Here is an 8649-nt window from a genome sequence, read left to right on the forward strand (position 1 = left end):
TAGTAGTAACGAGTGAACTCACCATTAAAAGTAGTTAGGTTATGTAGGAAATTGTGTGATCAATGCAATGTGGGTGGGAAGGGAATGGAGGACAATTTTGGACACCGGAGGTGGTGTGAGAGGAGGGTGGGAAGGGACAGAGGGTCTGAAAGAGGGGTGGAAATAATTTAGGAACTAGAATTGGAATTTTTTTTTTGTAATGTGCATGATTGAGTCACTATGCAGTGTGTACTGGGAGATTGCATTTTGTGTGCTGTGATGATGCTTAGGGAAGGAATGTAAATTGAGTTACAAAAAAAAAGTTTCAGGAAAAAAAATATATCTATTCAATGACTGCAGTAGGATATGTAGCCCCAGCTAGGTGCTACTTTATAGGATGCATAAAGTTAGACTTGTGTTCATGGAAATGTGTGTGTCACCTGTGTTTGCTATGAGGGTATTTGGATCGATTAGGGTCTTTGGCGATTCAATAAAATGTGGGGGGGAAACGGTATAGAAAGCAAACATAGATACCAGAGAAAGTGTGGGAGGTGGCAGAGGGTAAGAGATAGGGAACCAAGGATTGGGGGGGAAAAGCAAAACATATAGAAAACAAGAAATGGAAGATCATTTGCTGACAATAACATGTTTGTTGATGTGCTTGATTGAGACAATATACAGTGTACTCTGGATGGAAAAATAAAAAATAAAACAATTACTGCCAGATGACTGACCAGGTGACCATTCAAGATCTCTGGCAGTAGAGTAGCTCTCTTTAAGAAAATAGTTTAAACAGTTCATTAAATTTTTCCATCTTATTTCATTTCTGTAACAGTTGATATCTGGCTGTCCTTTATATAATGTAGAGTGAGAACTTATCCTACCATGTTCGATAAGTGTTGTCTAGGCTCTGTCAAGAATGTGTTGTTCAAAATGACTGTTTAGTTTTTTAAAATGCCACTCTTTGTTTGGTTTCAAGTATGTATGGAATGTGATGATAGGACACAGTTGTAGCAGTGGTCAGATATGGTAACAGTGGGGAAACAAAAATGTGCACGTGAAAGAAAAGTATTTTAATAAAGTAAAAAAAAAGCTGTAAGTTTTATGTCATTTCATTTCAATTTAAACTTGTTTTTTCATTACTGTCCTATACAAATTTTCTCCCATTGTAATACATTTTTATAATGTTAAATATAAAGTAGTGTGTATGGCATAATCCCATTTTATATGTATATATGCATAGAAAAATATCTTAAGTCTACTCATCCAAAGAATATTCATTAATAGTTGTGGACAAAACTGATTCTCCATCAGAAATGACGCTATATGCTAATATCCTTGATTTGATTGTCATTTACCACATGCATACGTTAAAAAAAAACATATTGTGGGGACAGTATGTGGCATAGTAGTTAAGGTACTGGACTCCAACGTGGTCGACCGTAGTTCAGGTCCGGATCTGAGGATCACACTAGGTGCTTGTGCATGCATGCCCAAGATCCCAAGAGAAGAATGGAGGAGAAGGGACTGCTGCCTGGCCACGTGGCTGGGGGCTCATTTCTCACTTTCCTTCTCTCTGGTGAACATATACCTTATGCCAAAAACAAACAAACAAAAAAAAACCATATTGTGTGCTATAGAGATTTACAATAATTAAATTTAAATAAGAAATCATAAAACAAAAAAAAATTACATGCCTGCAAGGATTGTGATTTACAATACCAAAGATAAATATGAGGTGAGTGCCTACACTCATATTTTATTATTTTCATTATATAATTCATGCACATTAGCTACAAAAAAACTAGAAACTTTGTATAAGTAATTGAATTGTTGTATCCATTAATAATATGCTGACACAATGATACATACATGCATACTAGATAATTTTTTGTGTGTTGGAAAGTCTTTTATAATTACTTATCTTATTTTCTGCAATGAAAAAAATTAAAGTTTTTTTGACCAAAATATTTTCAGTGTTAAAAATAATCAGAAGAAAAACAATCTAAATTGAATTATTATTATAATTATTAGTAAGTAGTAAAAACAACTGACCAATGTTACATAGTTATTTGTTTTAATTATATGAAGGTGCTAATGTTCACCGACAAAATGATCATTTTAAATGGGAATACATCACAAATTTTGCAAATAATTATTAAACCTAAATAATAAAATTTTACTCTTTTAGTTAAATTTTTAGAGAGATTTTGCTATAGGGCATTTCCATTCACCAGAGATAGAGGAAGAGAAAGAGAGAAATCAACCCCAGAGTGGATGGCCATGCCACAATCCCTTCTCCTCCATTCTCCTCTTAGGACTTTGGGCATGCACGCACACAAGTTCGGTGTGAGTCTAAGTCACCAGGTCCAGGACTCGAACCGCAGTCGACCACTTATGAGTCCAGCAAAGTAACCATTATGCCATCTACTGGTCCCTAAAATTTTATTTTTAAGGGCACCCAATAAATATTACTAGAATAAGTCAAAAATTAGTAGAATTATTAGAATAAGTAAAAAATTAGAATAAATTCTATTACTATTTACTTATTTTATTTTATTTTATTTTTTTATTATCATCATCATAATCTTCTTTATATTACATTGGATTACATATAACTTTACAGTGTATTACATTGTTTTTTCAAAAGGGAATGCCATGCATGTCAGTCAGTACATAGACATTAATCTCCCCACTTCAACATTCAATATCTTTTCTATGTTTTCCCCAAACATTATTTTTATTATTCTAATTATTTTTTAAAACAGTCAATTGCTATTTCTCATTTTGCTTGTAAAAATACTTTGCCCATCATGAAATACTTCTCAGACCAATCCAGTTGAAAATACTATACATGTCATCATCAACAGTTAATAACCCCTATCTGTTTCTCACTAACGTCCTGTCTCTCTATTGTTCACTTGCTATCTTTCTCTATCCTCTTCTCTTCACTTACCCCATTCCACACTGTCCTATTCTCATTAAGTACCTTCACTGTGTTTATGTCCTCCGAATTTTTGCTCTCTATTATAGAGTGCGGATAGTCGGTATATATTGAGTGGATACATACAATATCTTTCTTTCATAGCCTGGCTTACTTCACTCAGCAATAGATCCTCCATATCTGACCATTTTCTATCAAATTCCAGGGTCTTGTTATTTTTTATGGCTGAGTAGTATTCCATAGAGTATATATACCACACTTTTCCAATCCATTCATCAGTTTGTGGACATTTAGGTTGGTTCCATGTCTTGGCAATTGTGAATAATGCTGCAATAAACATGGATGTGCAAGCACTTTTCTGACTGAGCGTTCTCCTGTCTTTTGGGTAAATACCCAGAAGTGGGATTGCTGGATCAAATGGTAGTTCTATTTGTAGATCTTTGAGGAACCTCCATATTGTTCTCCACAGTGGTTGAACTAGTTTACATTCCCACCAACAGTGTAGGAGGGTTCCCTTTTCACCACATCCCCGCCAACACTTATCACTTTTTATATTCTTAATCTTTGCCATTCTGACAGGGGTTAGGTGGTATCTCATTGTGGTTTTTATCTGCATTTCCCTTATGATGAGGGATGTCGAGCATTTCCTCATATGCTTTTTGGCTGTTCGTATGTCTTCCTTAGAGAGACTTTTGTTCAGCTCACTTTCCCATCTTTTAATCGGGTTAATCATTTTTTTTCGCATAAGGCACTTGAGTTCCCTATGTATTCTCGTTATCAGTCCCTTGTCTGAGGCATATTTAACAAAAATATTTTCCCATTCTGAGGGTTGTCGGTTCACACTTGTTACTGTGTCCTTTGCTGTGCAGAAACTTCTTAGTCTAATATAGTCCCACTTGTCTATTTTAGGGATTATTGCCTGTGCTTTGGGAGTCTTATTTAAGAAGTCTTTGCCTACTCCAATGTCTCCCAGAGTTTCCCCAGCATTTTCCACAAGTAGTTTTATTGTCTGAGGTCTTAGGTTCAGATCTTTGATCCATTTTGAGTTGACTGTTGTTAATGGTGAAAGATGGGGGTTCAGTTTCATCTTTCTGCAGGTGGATACCCAGTTTTTCCAGCACCATTTACTAAAGAGGTTTTCCTTTTCCCAATGGATTGACTGATATCCTTTGTCAAAGATCAGTTGGCTATAAGCTTTGGGAGTTATTTCTGGGGTCTCTATTCTCTTCCATTGGTCCACATGTCTGTTTTTATGCCAATACCATGCTGTTTTGATGACCACAGCTTTATAGTATATCTTGGGATCAGGGAGTGATATGCCTCCTACTCCATTCTTCTTACGCAGGATTGCTTTTGCAATACGAGGTCTTTTATGGTTCCAGACAAATTCTATAATTGTCTTTTCTAGATCTCTGAAGAATATCTCTGGTATTTTGATTGGAATTGCATTAAACATGTAGATTAATTTGGGTAGAATTGCCATTTTGATTATGTTAATTCTACCAATCCAGGAGCATGGGATGTCCTTCCACTTTTTTATGTCACTTTCAATGTCTTTTTTAAGATTCTCGTAGTTTTCTTTATAAAGGTCTTTGACTTTCTTAGTTAGGTTTATCCCTAGATATCTTATACATCTTGTGGCTATGGTGAAAGGGATTCCTTTCTTCAGCTCTGCTTCATTCAACTTGTTGTTCATAAATAGAAATGCTATAGATTTTTGGATATTGATTTTGTATCCTGCCACCTTACTGTATTCACTTATTACTTCAAGCAGTTTTTTCATGGATACCTTTGGGTCTTCTAAGTATACCATCATGTCATCTGCAAATAAAGATATTTTCAACTCTTCTTTGCCTATTCGAATGCCTTTAATACTGTTCTCTTCTCTGATTGCAATAGCTAAGACTTCCAGTACTATATTAAAGAGCAGTGGAGAAAGTGGGCAGCCTTGCCTAGTACCTGTTTTCAGAGGAAAAGCTTTCAGCTTTTCCCCATTCAGTATAATATTAGCTGTAGGTTTTTCATAGATTGCTTTTATTGTGTTCAGAAATGACCCTTCTATACCAATCTTACTGAGAGTCTTAATCATAAAAGGATGTTGTATTTTATCAAACGCTTTCTCCGCATCAATTGAGATGATCATATGGTTTTTATCTTTCTTTCTGTTAATGTGGTGTATTACATTTATGGTCTTGCGTATATTGAACCACCCTTGCATCCCTGGTATAAAGCCTACCTGGTCGTGATGAATGATCTTTGTTATATGTTGTTGGATACGATTTGCGAGTATCTTGTTGAGAATTTTCGCATCTATATTCATCAATGATATTGGTCTGTAGTTTTCCTTTTTTGTCATATCCTTATCTGTTTTGGGGATGAGGATGATGGAGGCTTCATAAAATGAATTTGGAAGGTTTCCTTCCTTTTGAATCTTTAGAAATAATTTTAGTAAGATAGGGGTTAATTCTTCCTTGAAAGTTTTGTAGAATTCACAAGTGAAGCCATCTGGGCCTGGGCTTTTCTTTGTTGGGAGATTATTAATTACTGATTCAATCTCCTGGCTTGTTATAGGTCTATTCAGATTCTCTATGTCTTCCTGATCCAATCTTGGTAGTTTATATGCATCCAGGAATTTGTCCATCTCCTCCAGGTTATCTTGTTTGTTGGCGTAAAGTCGCTCATAGTATCCTCTAATGATATTATGTATTTCTGCTATGTCCGTGGTAATATTGCCTGTTTCATCACATATTTGATTAATCTGGTTTCTTTCTTTCTTCTTCTTGATCAGTCTAGCCAATGGAGTATCGATCTTGTTGATCTTTTCAAAGAACCAGCTTTTGCTTTCATTTATTTTCTGTATGGTTCGTTTATTTTCTATTTCATTTATTTCTGCTCGAACCTTTATTATTTCTTTTCGCCTGGCATTTTGGGGGTTCGTTTGTTGTTGTTTTTCCAGTTCTCTGAGGCATGATGATAAGTTATCTACTTGCCATCTTTCCATCCTTTTCTTATGTGCACTAATTGCTATGAATTTCCCTCTTATGACTGCTTTTGCTGTGTCCCATAGGTTCTGGACACTTGTGTCCTCATTATCATTTGTTTCCATAAATTTGTTTATTTCAGCCTTAATTTCTTCAGTAGTGAAGAAGTCATTCAGAAGTAGGTTGTTCAGTTTCCATGTGTTCGTGTGTTTTCGGGGTTGTTTCTTGAAATTAATCTTGAGTTTAATTCCATCATGGTCAGAGAAGATGCTGGGTACAGTTTCTATGCCTTTGAATCTGTAAAGGCTTGATTTGTGTCCTAATATATGATCTATCTTTGAAAAGGTTCCATGTCGGGGTGAGAAAAATGTATATGTTGTGGATGTAGGGTGGAAAGTTCTATAGATATCTGTCAAGCCCATTCCATTTATAGTATCATTTAAGTCCTGTATCTCTCTATTTATTTTCTGTCTAGAAGATCTGTCTATAGGAGATAACGGGGTGTTGAGATCTCCAACAATTATAGTATTTTTCCCTATGTCTCCTTTTAGCTCCAGCAGTCTTTCCTTCACATATTTAGGCGCACCTGAGTTGGGTGCGTAGATATTTATAAGGGTTATATCTTCTTGCTGGATTACCCCATCTACTATTATATAATGCCCTTCTTTGTCTCTTCTTACAGTCTTTGTTTTAAAATCTATTTTGTCTGAGATCAATATCGCTACTCCAGCCTTTTTCTGATTTCCATTTGCATGGAATATCTTTTTCCAGCCCTTGACTTTTAGTCTATGTATATCTTTATCCATAAAGTGAGTTTCTTGTAGGCAACAGATAGAGGGTTTCTGTTTTCTTATCCATTCAGCTAGTCTATGTCTCTTAACTGGGGAATTTAATCCATTGACATTCAATGTAATTATCGATATTTCCATACCTGATCCTATCATTAAGTGAGCCATTTTCTTAGTTGTTTTTTGTTCTCGTATAACTGTCTCTGATTTTTTAGTTTTCCTGGTATAGTACTCCCTTCAAAACCTCTTGAAGAGCTGGTCTGGTGTTGGTAAATTCCTTCAAATTTTGTTTATTTGAGAATGTTTTTATCTTTTTTTCCCATATAAAAGATAATTTTGCCGGGTATAGTATTCTTGGTTGAAATTGTTTTTCACTCAACACTTTGACTATGCTTCCCCATTCTTTCCTTTCCTGCATTGTTTCTGCTGAGAGATCCGATGTTAGCCTGATGGGGTGACCTTTGTAAGTAACCTGGCGTTTCCCTCTTGCCAACTTTAGTATCTTGTCTTTGTCTGTTGTTTTTGCCAGTCTGGCTATGATGTGCCTTGGAGATGATCTTCTTGGGTTGATTCTACTTGGGGTCCTCTGTATTTCTTGGGTCTGGATATTTGAATGCCTTTCTAGATTTGGAAAGTTTTCTTCCAGGATCTCATGGAATAAATTTTCCAGGCCCTTATTATTTTCTTCCTCCTCCGGAATACCAATTATCCGAATGTTGGGGCGCTTGATGGTGTCCAGTATTCCTCGTATATTATCCTCATTTTTCATGGTTGTTTTCTCAATCTTCTTGATACTTTTATCTAGGTCAGATGTTTTGTCTTCTACGTTAGAGATTCGGTCTTCTGCCTGGTCTAACCTACTTTTAATGCTTTCAAGGGAGGTTTTGATTTCCTGTATCACATTCTTCAAACCTAGAAGTTCCATCTGGTTCTTGTTTAGGGTATCCATTTCTTCTTTCAAGTCATTAAAGGACTTCCTCATCTCCTGGAGTTCCTTGTCTCTTTTCTCTTCCATCTCAGTTAGTTTGGTCACTACAAATATTCTGAATTCCTTATCAGACATGTCCATGACGTCCATTGTATTGACTGTGGGTAATGTAGGCTTGATGATTTCCCTTGATGGAGAGGCCTTTTGTTGGTTGCTCATATTTCTTGAGCCTCTGCGATTGTTCTTAGTCATCAGGTAATCTATATGTTTCTTGCTAACTTGATTAAGGTATCTCTGATTCTTAAAAGTTGTACAGGCTTAGAAGATTGATGATTTCTCTTATGGTTGGCCTACCTATTACTCACAATTACCATTAACTGTTGCCACTAGCCCTGGAAGGCCCAAAGTCCTCGCTGTTTCTAAGGAGTGGTGAGCCTTCAATTGACCAAATAAGCAACACCCCAAGAGCAAAGAAAAACAAAATGGAAAAAGAAAATTGCGTGGCGCGCATTGCGCGCCGCGCGCTACTCAAATCACCAAAATTCAAACAGTCCAAAGGCTACTGGAAAGGGATCAGACAATGAATGACAGTACCAGGTTGGTCGGGCCTGCAGCCTCAGTCCGCCTGGTGTCTGGAACTGTTGGCCGGCTCGATCCGGGTTTCAGGTGGGGAGGGGTGGGGGTTCGCCTTAAAGTCCCAGGCAACCAACCTGGGGTCCAACGAGGAAGAACAGTGGGGATGCATGGAGTTTCGGTAGGGTTGGGCCTGCAGCCTCAGTCCGCCTGGTGTCCGGAACTGCTGGCCGACTCGATCCCTACTATTTACTTTTCATTTGTTACATGGGAGACAGGATAATGCATAAGGAGCTATGAAGACAAGATGAGTGCAGAAAAGAGATATATGGAAATTAATATTTTGGAGACATCCTCCTAAAATAATACCTGTGAACTCTTTGAGAAGTCTTTTAGTATAGTGTATGTGTCCCCCAAAGTGAAAATTGCTGAACCAAATGACCTCTGGCATCCCTT

The sequence above is a fragment of the Tupaia chinensis genome, unplaced genomic scaffold (genome assembly GCF_000334495.1).
Source record: "Tupaia chinensis unplaced genomic scaffold, TupChi_1.0 Scaffold000575_1, whole genome shotgun sequence".
NCBI classification, from domain to species: Eukaryota; Metazoa; Chordata; class Mammalia; order Scandentia; family Tupaiidae; genus Tupaia; species Tupaia belangeri.